Source organism: Melitaea cinxia, chromosome 11 (assembly GCF_905220565.1).
Source record: "Melitaea cinxia chromosome 11, ilMelCinx1.1, whole genome shotgun sequence".
Lineage (NCBI taxonomy): Eukaryota > Metazoa > Arthropoda > Insecta > Lepidoptera > Nymphalidae > Melitaea > Melitaea cinxia.
In genome coordinates this window covers 3,802,673-3,829,364 of record NC_059404.1, presented here as the reverse complement: position 1 = coordinate 3,829,364, position 26,692 = coordinate 3,802,673, and the positions used below count along the sequence as shown (strand labels likewise).

The following is a 26,692-nucleotide window of genomic DNA, read 5'->3' as shown; positions in this document are numbered from 1 at the left end:
TAGTGATGGTACATTTAAATTAATATATTGAAATATGGTGTTAAATTTTTGAAATTTTGTTATTTTATTAACTTTATGTCGTTTTAATTGTTATTTTCTTCCATCAGTGCTGCCAGGTGTTCGGTATGTGACGTCGAGGCGAGGAAACCCTATGATAATATACAATGGTGTGAACTTCATCAGGGAGAGAACGAGAGGAGAGAGGACGAGGTGGGTTTGTGGGAGAAAAAGACGGAAACAGTGTATCGCGAGCTTGACCACAGTTGAAGGGATGATCATAAAACATTATGGTTACCATAACCATAGTTAGCGTTTGTATTGTGAGCAGGTGGGGATCATCTGTATACGTAATATTGGGTAATCCCCGCGCTGCATAGAGACCCTAAAATCCATAGAGAGATAATAGTAGTTTTAATTTGCAACCCGTTTTCCTTTAAAAAGGTTTATGTTAATTTTTTTTCCTTTTTTTGGAAATAGAAGTCAAAGTGAATAAACAAAAAAAAAAATGTCTATGTGCTTGCACAATGTAATGATTGTTACGTCTGAAAAAATAAGTGGCCACTAATATTTTTAAATGCTACTTGTGTACCTAGAAACGAAGATTAGGAGAAGGTAGTATTAGATGCTTGTTCTCAATCCAGCTCTGTCTATGGTGTAATATTAAAACTATACGGTAAAATATAAGAAATGTGATAAGCCGGAACTCTTACATTCGATTATTATCATTCGTTTCGTTGTATATTATCTATTGATGTATATAAAATGTTACTTGTTGTTAAGGTAGTTATATCAATATTTAGGATTTTGGAGAGTTATTAATTTATTTTAAAAAGCTTAACAATAACAGACGAATGTTTCGTAATTTCTAAGAATCTAAACTTGATTTATTTTTCAAATTAGGTTCGTATATATATTTCACGAATTGTAAACTGAAGATGACGAATAATATCATGATAATAATATGTAAACCTGGACGAATAAAAACAAAAGGTGTAAACGTTAACATTTTTCATATACCTACTTGAAAGTATAATGTTTAAAAAAAACGAATTCATGAAATTTAAACATTTATTTTGCTGATTGAATGCTTACACACACTTAATAAACATTAAAATCTATTCTTCAACAACACGAGTTTCGAGTTGTAGACTGTTAAAACTATTCATCATTACAGCCTATACAGTCCACTGCTGGACATAGGCCTCCACAAGTTTACGCCAAAAATAACGTGATTAAAACTATTATATTGCAATAATTCAGCAGTAATAAACTAACTGGGTATTTTCGATATATTATAGACTTTTTTATTAAATTGTTATTGTATGTATATTAAAAATATTAAAACTAATGTGGGACCAATTTAAGAGAGTTGTTATGTTATTAATGTTAGGTCGGGGAAAAACTTTCTTCGTATTTTATATCGAAATCCAAGTTAAGATTTTACAAAATTGATTTACATTAATTAATAATATGCCGCCATCTCGTAGGTAGTGACAAGATTCCGTTTCTGCAGAAATTTTGGGAGTCCTCATTAAAAATCCAGTAGTTTTGACAGTCCTCTCTTGATGTTAACTCTACGCTATCGAAAGAATTCTGAAGAGACCAAAACAGATAGAAATCTTAGGGTGCAAGAGCTTGACCAACAATGTCGTCACGTTTATCCGTAACTGCGCGACCACAGTGAAATGCATCTTTGCATCAAAATTTACTGATTGAAAACGTTGAAGCCAATTTTGTGTTTCGTTTACTGACACTGCATTTGCGGCTTGAGTTGCCTTTTTCCCTTTTTTAAACTACAACTAAAATTTCTGCGTTGGATTTACCCATTTTGACGTACAGAAAAATAAATGAAAAGCGGCTGAAAACTGTTTAATTGTGTACTTTTTGCAAATCAAAAAAATCAAATTCTTTTAAAATAGTCAATACCTACAACCAAAAATGTTTTGGTGCAAATTCTTACTAGAAAATACGAAAAGATTTTTTCCCGACCTATTATTTAATAAATGCTGGGCATAAAGGAATGTAATTAGACATATAAAAATAAGTAAATAAAATAATGTAAATAATTTAAAAGTGACTTTCACTCAAAATGAATACGATAAACATATATTTGTTTTAGTCATTATTTTTAAAATGATTGTTTAACTTAATGATAATGTACATAAATATACTTAAATTAATATATTTTATCAGTTATAATTTTATTGTTTCATTTGTAAATATTTTAAAAGTAAATCGTTCTAATAAATATTCATGAATTTTTATATTTTTTATTTTATTATAAGTTTTCTCTTCAGTTGTGTTGTTTTTTTCCAGATAAATGGCGCTGCTTATCAAAGTCAGGAATGGGAAGTCGCCAGTTTTCTTTTTATGATCTAGAGGTAGCTTTGCATCATTGCTCAAACGATTAGGTATTTCTTCGGTTATTTATAGCATATAAATGCGCACATTTATATTTTATACTTATTATTCGAAGAAGTAAGTCTTTTAATGCAGAATGAAGGAGTGCTTAGTCTGGTAATAGATAATAATGGGTATATGTACGTAGACATTTAATATGACAAGATAGCTTAAGAAATTCATTTTAATAAGTCGAAGATTTCGTATGTCAGAAAGTTAAAAAGTAAATTATAGAAGAGAAGAAAAGAGCAGTGCTTAATTTGAATTCACAGACAATAACGTTAGACGTAATTACTTGATATTACGGGCAAGCCTAAAAATTAGCTAACTTGGTAGATCAAAGGATCGATGTTAAAATAATAACGATGTAAGTAATTAAGATGTAAATTATAGAAGGGAAGATAAAGGAAGTATTTAGTCTGTGGTATTGGACAATAATAATTAGACGTATATACTTATAAGTACTGTTGTGAGCAAGTGCTTGAACTGGATTATTTCGCTAGCTCAGAGTTTGCTAGACTGACAAGTTCAGCAATTGTATTTAAATTTACCAGTGCTCGTTTTTGTCAATCTCCATAGAAAAGTAAACTAAGTTCAGTTAATTTTCACAATTAAAATAATAATAATAATAAATTATGAAATTATTGTATGTCTGATATAGGTAAGTTTTTATGTTTACAAATATAGGTTATTTAGTGAAATAAGTACTTATGCACTTTACAACTAATCTATGTTAAAATCAAATTGACAAGAGGTGGTTGTTCCACCTCCAGTCCAGTCCTATTTTGATTATAAATAAAATTTTATATGCATTAGCCTAGTTGATTTAGCCGTTTTCAAATGACGCGCTCACAACGTAATTGTATTTAATTTTTATTTAAATATATGTAGATGAGTAATTTTCCTAAAATGGCTGTGTTCATTAGGTAAGAATATAAATAATATTAAATATTTTATGCAGTTTAGGTAAGGTTTTTTAAGCTATTACTATCATCAAAAACATGGTTTTTCTGTCTTTTTTTATGTCTTAGTAAAATAATAATAGAGAAATTTGAATGAATTTTTAATGAAATTATTTAAATATTGTTTTCTTTATAGATCAAAAAATATTAATTAGTTAATTTATGATGCTTTATAGATTTATTTTAAAACTAATACAATGAAATAAAAGTATGTAGAAAGGCATTTATCGTTTTATATAATAGCTAACAAGTGACAGTTTTTACAAATATTACATTAATTTTACACTAGTGTTTGCCATTCATATATGCCATAATTTTAGACCATAAAATAACTTGATAGGTAAGAGAAAACTATAATTTTTTTAAAATATGTTTACGATTTAAAATAATGTCTTTAGCAAGACGACAAAAAGTTCTATAAAACGTTTTAGTTGAAGCTTTAAGTTCTTGAGATTATACTCTATTTGAAGAATATTCATCCGCATAAAATAAATATAATTTATTTTTGCTATTTTTTATATAGCTAATTTATTTAATAGCTATCGTGTCTTAGACTGTAACTTATTTACAACCTAGAGCATTTATATATATATATATATATATATTTTGTGCCTATCGATGTACGCGTAAATACAATAATGTAAAACCATGATTGAGATCATACTCGTAATCCGGGCGCTTGCAATTGTGTTAGAATGGCGGGAACTGAAAATTACCAACAAATGAGGTTAATATACTTAAAAAAAACACTCAAATTGCTAACCACCTTTTTCGAGGTTGATTGAAAAAATGGCAAATGTTCCATTTTATATACGAATTAAAGAATAATAAATAAATTAAGCAAAATCATTCAAATTTCTTACTTTTTTGTTTTTTTAAAAAGGTCAATTTTTATCAAATTTGTTTTATACCAAATGTATGCCGACAACGGCGAATCAAAAAAAAAAAAAAAAAAAAAACAAAGAAGAATTATCCAATGTGGTGCAGTCGTTCGGAAGTATGTGCAACATACATTTCATTGATTAATTTTTATCTATGTATTTAAGGAACCTTATATAGTATTGTTTTTTTTTAACACTTAGCAGTTTATTATGTTACAAGTTATATTACTCCTAATAGCACACACGCCTAAGAGTTTTACGTATTTAATGTAATTAATTTTAAGTCTAACATTAAAACGTTAAAAATAATAAGTAGGTCATATAAGGTTTTTCACTTGCATCTTAAAAGTGCTTCCATTGTAATTACTTTGAGCAAAGTTCAAACAATTCTAGTCGCCAAGTGGCTATAAATATGTTCCTAAGTGACCAAATACGAGTATTGCAAGTAATGTCTATGTGTATATAATACACACATACAGTTTTGTACCTACAATTTTATAATTTTTGCTTATTTAAATAAATATATTGCTAATATTACTTTCGTTTCTTTTTAATACGATTTCTAATTGTCTTTTTTATTTTTCATTTTCAACCTTATAAAGGAGATGTATTTTACGGTATCCATATACGTGATTAGTTATTTCACTAATTGTTGGACTTTTCATATCAAAATAATCTCATATAATTTAAAAAAATAAATAAATCCAGTTTTAAGTCGGAAGAATGATTTTATTCTCACCGTGCTGTAGATACAGTAAGAATAAATTCAAGATAGCAGGAACTAAATAGGTAGCTTAATGACTTCTTGAAAAAGTTTTGCAGAAGATATGAGTAGTGCATTCATATTTAGAACGTTTTACTAACGTCGACATCACAAATTCCTTATTCTAGATAACGAAGCCATTTTAATACCAACCAGAAGTGGTAAGAAGCATCTCCTCATGCTCAATGGGTACACCTACTCGCAGATCAATTACAGCGCTCACTGGTTCTGCTCCTCCAAGGCTCAGGGATGCACGGCCAGGTTACGCTACGTCCCCAACGGCGAAGTTGTCAAAGTCAATACAGAACACAGCCATTTACCACCTCGATACTTAATAAAGGACGGTGTTTATTTTAAATTATAAGTAGCTTGTGTGTATGTGTGTGTTAAGTTAGTTACTTTATTTAGTTTAAAAACAAGTATTATAGTATTAAACGTATGCTTTTTATCTATAATAATAAAATGCTATCAACATTATATCAGAAGTTTTAGACATTCCTAATCTATTTCTTAAATAAATCAATTTCGTCAAATTAGTTGTTTAAAAAAGTCAATAATAATACGTTACAAAATTTATTCAATACAACATTAGTTATTAATATTATAACAATAACATTAAATTTATTTAATGTAGGTAGAAACCAATATATTAAAGTATGGTAAATAATTATTGAATCCTCATTCCTCATGGTACTAAAATAAATTGGTATTTCAGACGTGCAGTTCATACCAACGGAGAAAGGAAAATACATTTTGGTGCTAAAAGGATATACGTATTCCCAAGTGGGTGGAAGATTCTTCTATTGTTCCTCCAAACACATGGGATGTAGAGCGAGGGTTCGTCTTCTGGCGGGCAAACTAATAGTTTCAGGAGACGCACACAACCACGCGCCGCCGTCGCATGCTCGGTATGGAAACGGCGCCTTCGTGAAACTACGGCCTAGATCTGAAGCCACATCTCCCCTTCCTCCTGTTACGTCCGCAATCCTGCCTTCCCCCTTAACATCACCTCGAGCCGCGTCGTTGGCTCTCCACGCTCTGAATTTTCCAAGAATCTTGCCTAAAACCGACCTGTTTCCACGGCAACCCTCAGAAGAGAAGAAGGATAACTAGTATTATGGGAACATGGATGGCTTGAACGAAATTATTTCAACATAGTATATAATACGAGTGCATATTTTCAGCTGTCGGAAATAGGTTCCTTAAATCTTGGGTGCAAATATCGTTGACGTCCTAGTTGTGAAATGTTAAATGACAAGATTGTTAATTGTCGGTACATTAAACGACGAATGTTAACTTATTTAATGATCTCTAAAATATTTTGTATATAATTCGGAAAGCTGTGCTCTTTAGACTAATTAGCTAAGCTTTCGACGATATCTCAAAACGATACGTAATTCGGTGATATTTTAGTATGTAAATTATGAGCCTTATTATTATTATATATTATATTACATTCATTAGAATGGTCTTCTACTTTACAAATTTTATTTTTGTCTATCGTTTGTATAATTTTATTGTTTAATCATAGACAGCTATTAAATAAATTTTGCTTAACGTAAAATGTTTTTGTATATGAAAAACACATTCAATGTCTCTGTATCATTATGTTAAAGCGACGCTGTAGGTACTCGTAGTATTTTTTCTTCCGACTTATTATTACAGTAATAAAATATAACTCAGGGATAATGTAGCTTACTAATGGAAAAAGAATTATCGAAATCTGTATCGGTAATTCCAAAGATTAGCGTCGACACACGTGACAACTTACTTGTGTGTTTTTATGATACATTTTTCTTTTAATGCTAGTTGCACTAGGTGTGAGTGGCAAATGCGATACGACGATACAAGACGAGTGACGCTATATTCTTTGCAAGTGGTCACTGTGCACTTGTCGCGATCATAGTCAGTTGTCGCAAACGTATGTCGTATTACCACATTATTATATTTTAATTCACGTTACACCTATTATCGTTTTTATCACTCTCACATTTGACACTGGTTAAAATCTTATACGCTTGTTCAAATGTAAAACAGAAGTCAGGAATATAGTATGAAATTAAATAGCTGCTTAAAATTAAGTTGCGTTTAAGAATTTAAGAATTAGAAACTTATTTGTATATAAAAATTAGTTTGTTATGTGATGGTTTTTTTTTTGTTGTAGATGTCATATTTGGTTATAATCGGCGAGGGAACCCGGTATTGACGGTAGGCCTTCATAAGTTTAGACGGGAATATAACTCAGGTTACAGAGCAACGTGGCGCTGTTGCAAGAAAGGATGTCCCTCCACGGTGGTCACTCTGGCTAATGAAATTATACAAACCAGAAATGAACATATCCATCAATGATTATTATTAAGTTTGAAACGTAATAAAATATATATAATAAGATATATATAGAATGTTTGACTTGATTTTATTAACAACCTTACATGGAGCTACTTTTATTAAAATGTAAAGTTTTCCATTGTATCTAATAATTAACACGATGGGATGAATCTTCTTTATTGACAAAAATAAAAACGGTATTTATTGTGTTTCATCTTTTATGTCAGCTGTGTGGTTATGGCAGTAAAGAATATAGCCCACTCTCTTCACGTGGGTGTCGTTAGAGGCGACTAAGGGATAATATAGTTCCACTGTCACCTTAAAACTTATAAGGCCGACCGATGGCGGGATAACCATCCAACTGTTGGCTTTCAAATACACAGGCCGAAGACAGGCAGCAGCGTCTTCGGTGCGACAAAGCCATCCCTGCGGTCACCAACCCGCCTGCCCAGTGTAGTGACTATGGGCAAAACACATGAGTTCACATCACTTTTGGCGCGAACTTGGCGAGGCCTATGTCCAGCAGTGGACTGCGATAGGCTGAAGTGAAGTGATGTAATATGTTAAAATATTAATATGCATATTTTACCAACAGTCTACGTCTCAACAAAGGGTACCTTACGATTATTGTACGATGGAATCAACTTCTCTAAAAACTATCAGAACGGCGACAGGATCTCCTGGAGGTGTAACAAAGCTGGATGCCTCGCTCGGGTGAACACGATTAATGGTCATATCGTCGGTTGGAAGAACGGACATAATCATAATCATGATATTTAATGATCCTGATGCTCTGTTATACAAGTCTGAACAAGATGCTAGTGACGTCATAATGAAGAGATTTTATTAGTAGATTTACGTCTTAAGGTTGATTGGTAGATACGGCCTTAAATCCGCCTTTTGAGCAACATGTTATTGAAATTTGTGTACAAACGTTTTAAATAAAAAAAAAATATGATGCTACATTTTTAATGTTACAAAACAGACAGTTATTATTAGTTGAATTTTAAGTACTATTGAAAGATTAATGCCCTAAATAGATTCCGATGTGTTCACGAAAGTGATAACGTCATTCCATGCTACGGAGGAATAGAGGAATTAAAGTATTACTAAAAATATACAATTGTTTAACGCGTTTTTCACAATGATTAAATCTCCTGAATTCATGATGATTGCTATACGTTGCCATGTAACTGAAGCATCTATTTTGTATATCTAATGCCAAAGCCATAAACCTAATAGATTAAGTGTGTGCTACACCCAAATATTGTTTATAATAATTCATTTTCTTTGTATTTATGTAGTTGCTTAAGATTTATTAGAAAATCGTGAATTTATGCTGTATAAAAAGTATATAGTTTTTTAGAATGGTATAAATATAACACAAAAAAATCATTAATCGCTCCTCTCGAGTGTTGTCACTAGTTTTTATACTTTACGAAAAAAATAAAGTATTTTATTCAATTGTATCAAAAAAGGATTTTGTGGTTTTGAAATTGTAACTCTCTTTAATGCGTGTATTTATTTACGACGTGTCGGCTCAACGGTCACAGCACTGGTTTGTGGCTGTTACGCTAGCGGTTGCGAGTTCGATCCCCGCACATGACAAACATTTGTATTGGCCAAACAGATGTTTGTCGTGGTTTGGATACTTGTGCAGTCCTTGTGGGCCTTCCCACCGTGCCTCGGAGAGCACGTTAAGCTGTCGGTCCCGGTTGTTATCGTGTACACCTGATAGTGATCTGTAGGGAATATATCTGCCGACCTGCATTGGAGCAGCGTGGTGGATTAAGTTCTGATCCTTCTCCTACATGGGGAAAGAGGCCTATGCCCAACAGTGGTATATTTATTACTTTATCTGTAAATTATTAGGTATTTGTAAACTGGCGTTGAAATCGGAAATATAATAATTTTGATGTAAACGAGGTTTTGGTTTTTGTTCTTTACATTTAATTAAAAATGTTGATCATTTCAAATATAAGATACATATTCTAGACAGTATTTTGAGAATATCTTAACAAAATTATGGCTCGAAATTTCTGCTAAGGCGGCAGATTTTACATATAATGTCGTTACCGCTATATACATATGTATAATCTTCCCAATAAATACTGAACTGTCTGCTGGCGTGTGACGTATAAATTCGCGAATTTTCGATTAAGGGTTCTATTGTAATATGTAGGTAAAAATTAAAACAATATCTGTAATAGTATCCTTTAGTACTAAATCTTTAATAAGCTTGTCATTACTATTAATATTAGTTTTTAATAATTAAAAATTTAAAATAATGAAAATAAAGAACTTTAAAAAAAATTCAATTTGACTACAGACTGACAATCAACAAAAAGAGTATAATATGCTTGTGTGTGTCAGATACGAGGTAGTGTGTATCATGTTTTTTTTTAAATTGATTTGTTGTATTTTTTAGGCTCTGGTTACGGCAGTAAAAAATATAGCCACCCCTTCTCTTCCCGTGGGTGTCAAAGGCGACTAAGGGATGAGAAGGGGTGCCTATAGGAAGGAAGCCGACCGATGGCGGAATAACTATCCAACTGCTGGCTTTGAAATATACAGACCAAAGACGGGCAGCAGCGTTTTCGGTGCGTAAAAAGCCAGCCTTGCGGTCACCAACCCGCCTGCCCAGCGAGGTGACTATGGGAAAAACACACGAGTTCACGCCTTTTTGGTGCGAACTTGCGGAGGCCCTATGTCCAGCGGTGGACTGCTCACGTGCGTGCGTGTGTGCGTTCGTCTCTCCTTCTCTATATATATATATGTATAAGTGTGCGAAATTTCATACACCTCCGTCCACGTAATTTTCGTAAAAAGGGGTACAAAGTTTTTGCTTCACGTATTAATATTTAATATAATGGTTTTAGATTACGGCTATGCGGTGTTTGGTTTGTCGAGACTCGGTAGGCCTCAAATACGGATCGGTTCATACAAGTTCTGTCATCACACAATGACAGGTTTGAAAAGGAATTGGCGTTGTGTCAACCAAGGGAGGGGTTGTCGAGCCAAAGTCACTACCATCGATAATGACATTGTGCATGTTTACAACAACCACAATCATTAAGAAAATGCACATGCAGACTTACTAGTTAAATTGTTGTTAGTCCATTTGGCGATCAGGAGTATAATTTATCTTGTAAATGAATTAATAAAACAATATAAAGGCGTATTAGGTGTCTTTTAAAAGCTTTTCTTATTTATTTTGTATTTTGAAATTGTTAATATGCTACACAAATACAGTATATGTTATTTTTCTATTATTGCGTTTTATTACCAACACAATAATTTTTGTTTCTGTCAGCCGTATTTTATTTTAGACATATTTAAGTTTTCGTTTAAGGGTTCATATTAATTAGATTATTATTTTAGTGATATTTTAAATAGACTGGAACCGGGTTGTAATGCATTTTTCTATTGCAGCAGTAGAGCAGCCTGGAGCTATCAAGTTTGAGATGACGAAGTTTGGTAATCCCACCATAGCATGGGGCAATTACAGATTTATAAAGAAGCTAACCAGACGACTGAAGACATGGTGGGAATGCACAGCGAGAAAGAGTTCAGGATGCCGTTGCGTCGCTGTTACCGTTGACAATCGCCTCATTAAACTTAATGGTTGGCATAATCATTAAGTAAATTTGGACCGAAGTAGCTCTATAGCTTGGTCACATCACCATCTTGCAGCGTTTTAGCGTAGCAACTGGAAGATTGGATACTTCCAACTTCGTATGCTTATAGTCACTATTTTCTTACTTCTATTCTGTACAAGGTGTATAGATTAAAAGTAAAAAGATAGCACTTTCTCTACCCTCATATTATTTTCGCCATCTCTTGATCGCCCAGTTTTGCTGAGGTTGACAGTTGTTGTTATGTCTTTAGTTCTTTTATTTCGAAACTAAACTATACAGTTTAGAAATAAAAGTTTTAATCATACACATCACTATTTAGCTCTGCAGCATGGTGATGTTTTAGACCTCAACTTAAGTATAAGGTGTGTAACGATTGTTATTATCTCCTATAACATTCAACAGTGCAAGTTTTCAGAAATATCTTTAGAGAAATATTTGATGAATATCTTCAGTTAAAATGAACCACTGTATTTAAGAGCAAGAATATGTTTAAAAATATTTAAAATTGGCTGACATAATAGGTACATTTATGTACATACATGTACATAATATGTATGTGTGTGTCTTTTGAATATTAAATACATTTTCGGGCGTAATTTATAGTCCATAGACATAAGGTCAGATCTTTTACAAATAAGTTTCTAGTATTATTGTAGAGATGTAGAACATAGGTCGAAGTGAAGAAAATATGTAAGTTTTGTATAATTGAATAATTTTGTGAGAGAAAAATATTTTAAAATCCTAAAGAAATTTTTGGATTGTGTTTTTTTTTGGTTGATTTCTCATTGACATGTAACTTTAGACCTTTAGAAGATTTAGATCATATCTAGGAAATTAGCTGATAAAAATTAATTACAAAAAGGAAAAAAAAAAAATAGAATTTCGTCGTATAAGAATTCTTTCCAGTTGAGGTTTGCAGAGTCGTGTCATGAAAGATGAAAACGACGCTCTTGACAATTCATTTCTTAATTTTTTTTCTCTTTTAAGTTTAATCGTCAATAAAGTTTGAGGTAATAGAAGCCCTCGTTATTAGATTTTTTTGCATAAGCATTGCATACCAGTCCTCCCCTGGAGCCTTGGAGGAAGACCGTGTAAAATCTTTCTTATGTCTCTACATAAGAATCGCGATAGAATTTTGTGTATAATCGAGTAACTGACACAGTATTAAATTTTGTCAAGATTTTGGCACTACTTTCCTGATGCGCACGGCTAAGGAATGGAACTCGTTGCCCGCGTCTGTGTTTCCCGAACGATACAATCTGGGTGCCTTCAAGGCCAGAGTGAATAGGCTGTTATTAGGCAGGCATGCTCCACCTTCGACCGCATCGTCACTTAACATCAGGTGAGATTGTGGTCAAAGGCCTGCCTATTAAACATTAAAAAAAAACCTAGTTAGATCGAAAAGTAGGCGTGCTTTCATATAGGAATTGTAAGAGTTTCTTTTTAAATTAGTACGTAACGTAATTATACGTTTATCATCGGAGTTAGTATTAAGCACTAGTAATTAGTATTATAGTTTGAATAGTTTAAGGTTTGATGGATCATACATTCATTCATTCATTCTTATGACATTTATTGACCGAACACATGGATTTCTCTAGCAAAAAACTGAAATTTAAATGACATGTAATAAATAATACAAAAATTGGCGACGAATTTACAAAATATTCTTTTTATATTTTTACAAAAATATTACAATTTAAAAATCCATATAAAAATTAAGGTTATTCATTTTTCATCAACTATTATAAATTAGTTGTAAAACATATTCTGTCGACATATAAAGCTAGTTAATATTTGTAGTGTAGTGAAATTTTAGTAGCTATTAAAATGTTTGTAGTAGAATTTAAAAATATAGATTAGTGGTTCAAAAATGTTTTTACAGTGTTAATAAATACATGGAATTATTTTTTAACAACATTTGTTATTTTATCTCAAATTTGACAGTTTATAATGCACTCTGTATCTAAAATAATTTACAATAAAGTTAGTTATTCGTAATTTTTGTTTTATTTTGACAACTTTATCTTGTTTCAACTTTGACAAAAAACAACAACCTTTACATAAAACACTTGTTTTAGTGTGTCGTGTTTTTAAAGAAACAAAAATGTAGTTGATATAATTAGTAATGTTCAAATTTTCAGATTTTTATATTCGTTTTTGATTTTTCATACGTGTTTAGGAATTTTACAGGACCAAATCGAATTAGATCAAAAATAACTTTATTTGTAACTCTGTCCTCTTTAAGCGATTATAGCACATTGTTACATAAACTTATTGTAGACACAATCCGTCGGGTAGTTTGATTTTTTAAGACTAGCGGTTTCTGACGGCTAGCGGTGGCTTAGTATGTTTGATCTCATATAGTCAAAGATTTGATTAACTTACATATGCTGTACCAACATTATAATTAATATTATAGTTAAAGAAATAATTTTAACAAATATTTAATCAAATTAGTCTGAAGTATTCTACAGATACAGAGCGGGTAAAATAATAGGTTATTTCTTTCCAGAGCCCAAGTTTGAGTTGTCGCAGAGAGGTAACCTAGTCGTCCAAATTGGTGAATGGAGATTCAACAAGCACGCGTGTTGGGGTTCGAAAGTGCGCTGGACCTGCATCAAAAAGAAATCAGGATGCACTGCGGCCATTACGACCATTGACAACGTCATTGTTAAGATACTAGGATCTCATAACCATTAGGATCATTAATTAATATTTCAATTTACATAATAACCAAATTTAATCTTAGGTAAGATAAATTGAAAAGTAATGTTGAAAATAAGTTCACTTTTATCCACAAATATGTTTTTTTTTTCTTCTAAAATGGATGTTTTTAGCGAAATAAGAAAAAAAAAATATACTTTAATTCACGCATTTTAATGTACTCTATATAATATTGTGAATGTTATCAATTGGACATAAGTATTCCCTTTTAACGTGAATATGTTCACTTGAAATAGGGAACAACAACAGATATTACGCTATCATGTAAAAGTTCTTCAATGCTACAACAAGTCACAGCTAAAAAACACTGCTTCCAACTTGTCTTGTGTTCTTGCGCTGAGTAAGAAAGCGCTCCTAGGTTTCACTGTCTAGCACCGACAACGCGTTTATGCTGCTCTTGGTTTTGCAGACGGTTCTAGGCTACACTAACCGTTTACCATCAGGTAGACCATATGCCCGTTTGCCACTTTATTAGTATAAGCACAACAATTGCAATAGAGAAGGTACAAGCAAGGAAGCAATTCCAATTATCTATAACGAATCATGGCTTGGATTAAGCAGGCCTACTTACTACTTCTTTACACGGACAATCCTAAATAAGCTGTTAATCTAAAGGAATACCGTTTATACTTAATTAAATTACCCTTTAGTTAGGCTTAGAAATATTTTTTTTTTATTTACGTCTTAAGAGGAAACAAGTTTAATATCTGATATAAAAAAAACATGGTCACAACTTCTAAAAATATTTTGCATGTTAGACGTAGTTAAGACATTTTCGCGTGTTTTAATATAATAATTTTGTTATTATCCTTCGTTTTAAGGATTCATGAGGGTGAATGAAATGTTAAATGCAAAAGTTACTATTTTATTCAGCATTACTATATGATAGGTACTTCGTAGAGAAAAAAATTCAAGAGATTTTAATAAATGGTACCTCGTTTTAGATCTAAGTGCTTATGCGTCTAGTTGTCTACACTTATGTCAATGTAAAATGCTTTTTAATAGAGTAAGATTTTTTTTATTATCATGTTTTAATATAGACGCTACGGCTGACTGTTGCATTTGACAAGTCAAGCGTCACATTTGAAAAACTCTTTATAACTTTTTTTCCGCGATTTTATAATGTTTTTAGTAGGTAGTAGATATTAGATTTAAAATCATTGTACACGTTGAGAGTAGTTATAGAAGTATATGCACCAGATGTAATGTTCTAATAATTAATAAATGAAGCTTTTATCTTATATATCTTTTATTTTTAGGAGAAATTTAATTATATTAATTGAGTATGTGTTGAAGCATTTTTTGATTCATACATAAATGTTTATCTTGTTGTAATTGTTGAATGATACTCAATTATAATCGATGGATGTCATCTGGTGTTATTGTTAGACAGCACCTAAGTCTCATTCTTATATATCATTCAGTATAGCCAGAATTCAGTAGCGTCCTTAATTTTTTATTACGGTATTAACGATTTGATTTCTTTTCAGACTTGAATCCAGTATTTGCACAGTCTCAACGCGGAAATCCAGTAATAATGATCGGACAGTACCGCTTTAATAGAGTAAACAAGTACGGAAGTAGGACTAGATGGGTCTGTGTCAAAGCAAAGGCTGGCTGCAGAGCTTCACTGCACACTATGGACAACGCAATCGTTAGAGTCTGGGGCTTCCACGATCCCCTAGCTCACACTAGCGCTAATAGATTTTAACACCATTGAATTTAGATTCTGTTAATGAGAGAAAAATTAAATTCAACTGTTTTGTGTACAGATAAAGTTAGACAGGTCGTCGACGAAATTCTGATAAAAAATCATTGTAGTTTCGTTCCTAAACTCTGAAGCAGTTCGACACGTATGTCAATTTTTAATGCTCTCTTCTTCTCTAAAGAAAACACCACTGACATTAACTAATGAAGTAACATACTTATATGGTTCAAACGGGATGTTTGCCTCCGAGCAGGAAGTATTTATTAGAACTCTTTATGTAAAAACTATTTTGCAAACATTTACTTCAGTTGAAACGGTGCTTTTCCTATAGCTACGCTCTTATTAAAATGTTACAAACATACGAGGCTCGAGAGCGTTAAATTGTAAACAATAATAATTATTATAAATTGTGAAGTAGATTTAATGAAATCAAATAATAGGGTAGTTTTACATTTGTTTATATGAAGGAAATGGTGGGTAGTCGTAAGCGTTAACATAAAGTTATAAAGATTGTAGTTCAAAATAAACTTCATCATCAGATATCTTTGCACAGAGTTACTAAATTAAATATTACTTAAGGTTTTGGTGGTGGATAAATAGTTAAACGCTTTTATTCATATTTAATCATGAGTAATGTTTATCTTTAATATTTTGCCTACATAGAACATATATACGTGTATTATTGATTTTTAAACGGTTGTTTTATTTGAACAATCCATCTTTGTGTAAATATTGATGATTGATATTGATGTTTGCTTTAAAATTGATTTTCTATGACAATAAAGTATAGATTTTTTAACTGGTAATTTTTTTAAAACACGCATTGGAGAACGTGTATAAAACTAAAAGATACAAGATACTTATTAAAATTATATTTTTAATTGACTTGCTTTCATAATGAAAAGAAACAAAAAATATTTAGTTTTGGTCATGGCAACAACTATGTTTTTTTGCAGTCACTTTATTAAGAACGAATCGAGGTTCAATGATGCTTTTAGTTGGAGGACATCGGTTTTACAAAGAGAAGGAAAGGGGAGTGAAGATACGGTGGCACTGTTATATGAAATCTAAGATGAAATGCAAAGCCTTCGTCAAAACTATCGAAGGATTAATTATGTCATCGTGTTTAATTCACACACATTGAATATATGTGATAGACGTTATGGTTTAAGCTCCGACTCTTGTCCTACACGGAGACCGAGGTCTATGCTCAGCAGTGGAATGTTACAGGCTGTACCAGTCAATCAATCAATCAAAAACATTCTCTGTTTGTTTACGGGTCAACATCTAGTGAAAAAGATCTCTTAGTTGGTCTGTTACAAACACATTTTATTAGAAAGTTATTTCAGAACTGTAATTACAATTTATTTTTGTAACTTACTTTTTATTTATAATTTATGTTTAAGAAATTTTTTAATTATATTTTTATTTTCTTTTCTAAGGATGTTAGCATCATAATTTGTAGACTTTTTTAAATTTAAATATCAATTTTTAACGTAAAATGAGTTAATCGGGCAATAATAATTTGTTTAGGAATAATTATTTATTAATTTGATTAATAGGAACACAACAAGTTGACATTTTTGATTTTTGAAAATGATATAAAAGGGTGAAATGTCAAATGTCAATCAGAACGTTACCGGCAACGATTTGAGCAACAGTGTCCCGAAGTGATATTTTATTATTGTATGTTATTTGCGAATCAGAACCATTTAAGTTCGCTAATAAACGAAAGTGATAAGTGAGTCTTTTATTTTAAGTGCTATTCTAACAATGATATTTATATTGAATTGTCTTATTTAAAATTTGAACAAGTATATATAATATATATATTATTTGTTTTTCAATTTGTTGGTATATCGATGAGAATATTTTATTTTATATATTTGTCATTATGAATGTTGTATAAATAACGTGATGCATTTATTGCAGTTCGTATTATGTTAACCGATCGAGGGACGCAGATGCTAGTAGTGGGTGGCCATCGGTTTTTTAAGCACGAAGAGTACGGCAAGAAAATACGATGGCACTGTTCTATCAAGAGGCGGACAAAGTGTAAAGCGTTCGTCAGGACTATTGGCACCGAAATTGTGAAAGCCTATTTAGACCATAATCACGAATCAAGTTAAACCCAATCAAATCGTGAAATTGTTGACGTGTCGGTGAAGTAGTCATTGCCGCTGCTAAAAGATGATCATCATTACAGCCTACACAGTCCACTGCTGGACATAGGCCTCCACAAGTTTACGCCAAAAATAACGTGAACTCATGTGTTTTGCCCATAGTCACCTCGCTGGGCAGGCGGGTTGGCGACCGCAGGGCTGGCTTTGTCGCACCGAAGACGCTGCTGCCCGTCTTTGGCCTGTGTATTTCAAAGCCAGCAGTTGGATGGTTATCCCGCCATCGGTCGGCTTTATAAGTTCCAAGGTAGTAGTGGAACTGTGTTATCCCTTAGTCGCCTCTTACGACACCCACGGGAAGAAAGGGGGGCTACATTCTTTAGTACCGTAGCCACACAGTACAAAAGTAAAAGATGATAGCTTGATATTAGTAAGTGACACATTTTGAAAATCTGTATAGATAATCGTCATGGTCAGCCGTGATAGTATTCTACGTGATTTCGAATTGGAGACACATCATATGAACTTGAGTGCAGTTTATTATTGCATAATTTTTTTTAATTCTAAAATAAATAGTGATTTTTACTATTATGACAATTTTAATGTCGTGAATGAAATTTCGATAAACAAATTTTCAATGAGGTTTGAGTTATGTCTCTTGTTCTACCGATTTTCAAAAAATAAAGCATGTTTGAATATGGAGAATTTTTATTTAATTTTTTTATCTAACGGTGATTTCCAACAATAAAGAATAACAAGAAAATGATTTCTTTATTTGTTAATAAAGCTTTTGTTCTAATTACAGTTTTACTATTTGGTTATTATTAATTTTACAAAGTATCCACTTCCAATCAATTTAAAACAGTTACTTAGGCCAACTTATCGCCTTAAACAACCAAATGTATTCAAAGATTGAAAGACGGGTAGCCAATGCTTGGAAGAGATTTCGGTCCCTCAAAGAAGTGCTTAAAGGCAATCAATATGATATTGCAATAAAGAGGAAAGTATACAATACATGCATATTATTACCATTCCTTACCTATGGGTGCCAGACCTGGGCAAACACACAAGAACAAAACCAAAAACTGATTACATACCAAAGAAAGAAGTAAGAGAAAAGAAAGTATGAATTATTTGAATAATATTTTTGTAAAATAAAACACCGATGTACACAAAAGCTTTGAAAGACTGAAATTTAAAAAAAGACATAAAATTAAAAAAAAGTGTTGTAATTTCACTAAGTTTGCGTAATTGATAATATTTTGTAAACGTACAAAGGTTCATTGTGAAATTACATTAAAAAAACACAAAAGACGTTAAATAAACTTCAATATAATCATCGTACTTTTATAATCTTACCGATCAATAATTGTCTGTAAATTTTACAAAGCTTTATTGTAAAATTACTAAGAATAAATCAAATAAAATATTTAATGATATACAAATAAAAATATATTAGTTTGACAAACTAACCTAATCAATAATCGTTTATATAATTAAAATACTTGATTATGATTTTAATTAAAACACCTTTTATCTGGGGGCACGGTAGTGCCCCCGCCAAGACGAAACAAAAAAAAAAAAAAAAAACGAAAAGCACTACCTATCTTTTCTCGAAGTGCTTCGTCGTTTTTTTGAACCCTCATAACTTGGGTTTGGATTATACCAGATAAACAAAATTCTGGGGATATGATGTCAATAGTAAACTTATTAAACATATAAAGTTTCAATTGCATAGCTCTTATACTTTAGATTTTATTGGTATCTAAAAAACCCCGATTTCGTCACTCACTGATGATCATCAAAATTCATAGAGTACTTCCTGAAGTCCCAGAAAGCTAAAATTTGGTATGCAAGCTAGTATTAGTACACAAACAACAAAAAAATTCTAAAACTTGGAACTTTTACCCCCTAACCTCTTAAAATAGGGGATGGAAGTTTGTATGAGACTTCCGCAAATTTTGATGGTAGAAGTCTGAAAATTGATATAGGGACTCCTTGTTACTTCTTGTTATAAATAATAATAATAAAAAATACATAAAAAATAAAAATCGACAAATATTTTTGACATTTCATCTTAAAAATTTATATTATATACTTTATTGCACTCAAAAATAGATATAAAACATACAATAATAGAAAGGTTTATGGCAAAGGTGGACTTATCTCTGAAAGAGATTTCTTCCAGTCAACCCATGGTCATGAGTAAGTGTTTCATATAGCGAGGCAAACAGTGCAAGAAGTATTCATTCAGAAGAAAATAAAAAATAAATAATAAATATTAAAAAAAAAAAACACCAAAGAAAAAATAAATAAAATAAAAGAATAAAATTTATATATATATACAAAAATGTAACATACTACATATCAACAAATACATATAAAGATACATACCAAAATATAAATATACTTATACATATACATAAACATATACATATACATACTCACTATAATATATAAGTAAATACATACATATTCTATAATATACAGATGATTACACATTAGCTAGTGAAAGCAAGTGTTTCTTTAATTTATATTTAAAGGAAACAAGGGAAGGACTAGTTTGAATGACTCTTGGGAGTTTGTTCCATAGTATGGAGGCGCGTACCGAATAAGAATTTAACTTAAATTTTGTATTACATTTTGGTATGTCTAGCTTAGCTGTAATGCCAGAGCGCCTGGAACGAGTAGGAGAGGGCAGTAGGTGAAATCGGGATCGAAGATACGATGGAGCATTTGGATCGTGAAGGATATTAAAGAGAGTGGAAAGGATGTGCATATCACGCCGAAGACGAATGGGGAGCCATTTTAACTGAGCACGAAATTGAGAGATGCGATCAAATTTTCGCAGGCCAAAAATGAATCTTATGGCAAGATTTTGGAGACGCTCTAACTTTGTAAGTAGCTCCTCAGTCACATCCAGATAGCATACATCAGCATAATCAAGGATAGGCAGTAGAAGGGTTTGCGCAAGCATAATTTTGGTTTGGAAAGGAAGAAAATATTGGAGACGCTTGAGAGAGTGAAATGTGTAGTGTATTCTTCTGCTGACCTCGCTGACATGAGCTGACCATGACAAATTGCAATCCATAATAAGCCCTAAATTCCTAACTTTATCACAGTAAGGAATTGGGACCCCAGAGTACGAGATTTTAGGAACCAATTCCCAGTCAAGTCTGCTTCTCAATCGACTACTTCCAATAATGATAGCTTGTGATTTAGCAGGATTGACCACCAGACCAAAAGACCTAGCCCAGTCCTGAACTGCGACAAGATCACTATTTAAATTTTCAACAGCCTCATGTAACTCAGTCAACTGAAAGTGTCTGTATATTTGTAAGTCATCTGCATACAAATGGAAGGGAGAAGTGATAACACGAGAAACATTGTTAATGAACACAGAAAATAACAATGGAGATAAGACGCCACCTTGTGGAACACCAGCAGTAAGTTCCATCCAATCTGACGTATTGCCGTTGAAAGTAACGCACTGCTGGCGTCCAGAAAGATAGGAGTGAAACCAGTCAATAACTGCAGGTGAAATGTTAACCGCACGCAGAGTACCAAGAAGAATGTCGTAATCAACTGAGTTAAAAGCACTGCTAAAGTCTAGCAGGATCATGGCAGTGAGCTTGGTTTGATCCATTGCACACCGCACATCCTCTGCCACATTCAGCAGTGCTCCAACAGTGCTGTGGGAGGGACGGAAACCGGATTGATAAGGAGATATAAAATTGTAAGAGGAGAGATGAGTATAAATTTGATTATGAACAACGGATTCTAGGACTTTGGAGAGTATGGGAAGAATGGATATAGGTCGAAATTGAGAAGGGATAGTAGGATTAGAGGTTTTAGGTAAGGGTATGACAAGAGCTTTCTTCCATAGCGATGGAAAGACATTGCATGTAAGTGAAAAATTTATTATATGAGTAATTACAGGTGCAATGTCCTCCAACACCGGAAGAATCATGTCGAGGCTGAGGCTATCGTTACCAATTGCTTTAGTTGATATAGAACGTACATGCTTCCTAATATCCTCCTGCGAGACTGTTTCAAATGAAAAACTAGGTAGGTCAGGTGAGACAAAAGTGGATAAAAAAGAAAGCGTTGCAGCCCTAGTATTAGAATCCACAGTTACAGGTGGAGTAATAAAATGTGTGTTCAGAGAATTTAGATTCACGGAACTTTGACAGGTTACCGTGGATTTGCCCACCCCTAGCGACCTAAGGAATCTCCAAACTTGGGATTGGCAGAGACCCTGAATTGACGAGTGGATGTAACGGCGCTTAGCGTCCCTACACATTCTATTGCAGATGTTACGTAGTTTTTTGTATATGTTTAAGTTTTCTTGGGTTGGATTTTGTTTGTTTTTTGTTTTAGCTGTGTCGCGCTTTGCCATTGTTCTTTTGATTACAGGTGTTAGCCAGGGAGCGGGAGCGTGTTTGATTCGCACAGGTTTTACAGGTGCGTGTGTATCATAAATTTTAATCACTTCAGCAGTAAATGAGACGACCATTTCATCGATGTTGTCCGCCGCGAGTACAGTTGACCAGTCTGTGTTTCTTATATCCTCTCTCAAGCGTTCTACGTCCATATGCTTAAAGTCACGCTGAAAAAGAACTTTACCCCTAACCCTAGGTGGGCGTACTTTGTAAGCAAGAAAAATGAGGTCATGATGTGAAAATTTATTTATTGATTTAGAGTGAAAGCTTAATTACAATAGTTTTTGGTGTGAATATTTGGTGATTTATGAAAGATAATATAGAGTCAGTGTATTTAAGGAGATAAACCAGTTGGTGTTTTCTATATTTGTATTTCTTCGTTTGACATAGTTATTAAGTTCTCTTATAGTGGTTTTTTTTTCAAGACAGCAAAGTAATTTTCTGATATATTTATTGCTGTGGATTTCGTGTTATTTAACGTTATTCTATAATTATATGTATAAACTATTAAGTTTTCGTCTACTTTGCAGTTTTCTTACGTTTCTTGTTTGTTCGGTTTTATTATACACATATTACTTTTATTGAGAGTATTGTCCGTATTCGTCATTTGCGGTCAATTTAGTGTTATTACTGTTCTTTATCTGGGGGCTCGGTAGTGCCCCCGCCAAGACGAGCCAAAAAAAAAAAAAACGAAAAGCACTACCTATCTTTTCTCGAAGCGCTTCGTCGTTTTTTTGAACCCTCATAACTTGGGTTCGGATTATACTAGATAAACAAAATTCTCGGGATATGATGTCGATAGTGGACTTATTAACTATATAAAGTTTCAATTGCATAGCTCTTATACTTTAGATTTTATTGATATCTAAAAAACCCCGATTTCGTCACTCACTGATGATCATCAAAATTCTTAGAGTACTTGCTGAAGTCCCAGAAAGCTGAAATTTGGTGGTTGAAACTTTTACCCCCCAACCCCTTAAACTAGGGGATGGAAGTTTGTATGAGACTTCCGCAAATTTTGATGCTAGAGGTCTGAAAATTGATATAGGGACTCCTTGTTGCTCATTGTTATAAATAATAATAATAAAATACATAAAAAATAAAAATCGGTTATTAGATAAATATTGACTTTAGTAGTATTAAAGTACAACAGGCAGCTATAGACGAATATAATCGCCTAAAAGCCAAGTATCGCCTTGATCTATCGCTTATTATAAACAGTAAACCAACAAAGAAAAAAGGCAAAGATAGAGAGTGATCTATGAAAAAAGGCACCTCTGATTTGCAAGAAATACACCCCAAAACAAAGAAAGAAAAAATGAACAAAATACCAAAATATTGTCATAAGCAACTTACAAAAAGAAGTGAAATCCCACCAAAAACATTTTCATGTAAAATGTTGCCAAGACGAGATCATATGGCTCGCACTGTCAAAAAGTTATCAGATCTCATGTAGAGCCAAGCTTCTAACTCTACACGCCCTAACTCTACAAGCCCTAACTTCACAAACTCTACACTTTAGTCAAAATATGTGGCTTGGCCGTTTCGCTACCGCCACGTGAGGTGAAAAATTTATTCACTGTTTATTACTTTTCTGTTGTACAATAGTTCTATTAAAGAAAAAATAAAAAGAAGAATAATAATTGATATATAATACAAATAAAAATAAAAAGAGAATATATATATATATATATATATATATATATATTCCCGCGACGGGGCCAAAATGAAGAGGCAGGGGGCAGCATAGCCAGCAGCAGTAGTCCACCTCACCAGCAGTCGTCATCAACAACATCGGCAGCCGGTAGTAACGAAACGGCCAAGCCACATATTTTGACTAAAGTGTAGAGTTTGTGAAGTTAGGGCTTGTAGAGTTAGGGCGTGTAGAGTTAGAAGCTTGGCTCTACATGAGATCTGATAACTTTTTGACAGTGCGAGCCATATGATCTCGTCTTGGCAACATTTTACATGAAAATGTTTTTGGTGGGATTATATATTTCGTAAAATTCAAGGAAGGCATTGTAATTTTACAAGCTTGTGAGATCGAAAATTGGTTGTGAAATTGCAAAAATGTTTTGCAAAATCCATAAATCAACCGATAAGTTTGGAACTCACATGTTTTGTAAAATTATTAAACCTCTTTTAATTTTGGTAAAATGTTTTGCCTATTAGTTTCCAAAACTAACTTTCCCTTACGTTTAATAGGTGTTGAAACTCCTTTCCCAAACTTCAATACTATTAAGTGCCTGTTTTTAAAGGTCCAACAAGACTGGCTTACTACATTATTTGTATATATTTTTAGTGATTCCACGTTTTGAGAGGCTTCGTACGGGTAACCTGGTTATGATCCTCGGCCCACACAGGTTCAATAAGATAACCAATAAAGGGCCAAAAGTAAAGTGGAAATGCGTAAAGAATCCATCGGGTTGTCGCGTGTTCTTGATCACCATCGATAATGTAATAGTACGGAGTGCCAATGAACATAACCATTGACCGATGGGCTCCTAGATAATAAGTTTTGCATTTGAACTATAGTTGTATCTTTTACTTTAGAAATAAAATAAAATTGGATAATAACTATGCGTATTCCATTCAACCTAATAGCTCTGTATGTAACTTATTTAACTACAATACTAAAATTGTAATTAGCTTTATACCGCATACAAAAACATATATGGTTCCTCAGGTTCAGTATTTTTTTTTCTGTAATTCGAAAAAACAACTTCTAAGTTCCGTTTTCGAAAAAGTTTTTCTACTAGAAAAAACAGTAAGATACAGTTGTTTAAAAAAATATTTGTAATTCTTTTGTTGTTATATTTCAGAAATATATTAATTATTTCCTAATTTTTTCCTTTTAGACCAGTACTTTAACCCTTTGAAAACGGTAATAAGTTAAAAAAAAATTATAGTACTATGAAACCCATTGGAAAAGAAAGAGAATACTCCAAAAATGAAAGGGTTAATAAATTACGGGCGATCTGAGGTCGGGAAGTGGTAGGGATCGGGGATTTAAAAACGGTTAAAAACTTTTGGGGTATAAAACAGTTTATCTCGATTTCCGGATAAACTACAAGTCCCATGGAAAAAAGTTAAACGGCAAAGTTGTAGGTAATAAAAAGATCTACAACTTTTGTATTTTCACTTTTTTCACATAACCTGAAAATTCATATTTATTTTTCTATTTTTTTTTTTTACGAAATTTGGTAAAAACTTATCGTGTCCCAAATACACTGTAATTTTTTTGTTTTAAAGTATTTATTTTTTCTCCTTATTTTCACCTCAATGTCGAAAAATTACCCTAATTTTCAATCAGAAATTCACACGTCAAAATATCAGCTCTTTTAAAAAAGTCGGTGGGTTTTTTGTTTGTTGAAATATATGAGCCATATATGGTTCCGTATGTATTCGAACATGGTACGTAGTATGTAAGGCATCGTGTTTGTTTGCCTCCAGAATGGATCTAACCCCATTTTATGCCACTAATAAGTATGTCAATCCTCTCGCTGGCGATGATTTTCGAAAGTGACGATGAATGTAGCTTGAAGATAGGCATGTACATTTTTGTATTATATTTGTTTTTGAAGTTACTGAATTTCGCGGTATATTTAACTAAGTAATACCGTTGATATAAACACCTTTAAAGTTAGCTAGCTTATCATTTAGAAACATACATGTATTGATACATCTATTGATTCTTATATCGTTTACGTGGTCTTGCGCAATTAATTTGTTAAGTCCAGAAATTTCGAAATAAAAACTCGCCCATACAAAACCTCTTATACAAAATGATCTCAATAAATTTTTCAGTTTCAGTACGTGATAATTTTTTTTCACCTGATCTTTAAATAAATAAATAAATATAACATACACACATGGTCGTCTGTTCCTATAACAAGCAACTTAATACTTGTGTTACAGGTAACATCCGACTGTTATAGCTATTTTTTTAAATATACATAGAAATAATACATATATAAATATAAATACAAATATTACACCCAGACTCAGCAAACCTCGCAAACCGAGGAACAGAAAGCAGAGCCACGCCAACGAACTAGGCAGTTTATTGGTCTCTAATAAAGTCCTACAAAACTATATAATATAATATTTTTTTATTGCGATTCATTCATAATTCATGCAGTAAAAGAAATAAATTTAAACTCTTGATTGATTAGCACTTAGACTTTTTTATTTTTCTTTATCAAAATAAACTTGACTCTTAGTAAAGTAGTACTTAGTAAAAGTGCGTATTTCGTTTAAAGTTTAAATTGATATTAATAAACATAAGGAGTATAAAACAGTAAAGGGAAGAAATTATTCACATGTAACATGTAAGTAGAAAAAATAAATTTATCAATATTATAAACAACCACCAATCTTATAACTGAAAAGTAATAAATTTAATATTTGTATTTGTACAAATATTTCGATCCGACCAATCCGCAGTGGAGCAGTGTGGTGGATTAAGCTCCTATCCTTCCCCTACATGGAGAAATGCCTATAGCAGTGGGATGTTACAATCTGAATGTTGTTTTTTTTTTAAATAAATTTATATGCAAAATGTATGAATGATGATGTGTATTTTTTTTATTCCTACTTAGAATAAAAATTAAAAATTTATTTATTATTTTTCAGTTCCGATATTTGGCGAAACTCGTTTAGGGAACCCTGTTATCATGATCGGTGGCTATCGCTTCAACAGAGTCCGTTCGAAGGGCCCGAA

The 26,692-nt window shown here is 32.4% G+C and overlaps 1 protein-coding gene and 1 long non-coding RNA gene across 2 annotated transcripts in view; both read left to right on the top strand.

Annotated features, from left to right (window-relative positions):
* LOC123658064 overlaps window positions 1-26,692 on the top strand; it is a 518,186-nt gene that overhangs the window by 53,374 nt on the left and 438,120 nt on the right. The gene's annotated exons all lie outside the window — the stretch shown is intronic.
* On the top strand, window positions 7,844-9,259 carry LOC123658071. Its single transcript, XR_006743817.1, has 2 exons — window positions 7,844-7,879; window positions 9,173-9,259. It is a non-coding gene; the product is annotated as an uncharacterized LOC123658071 (long non-coding RNA).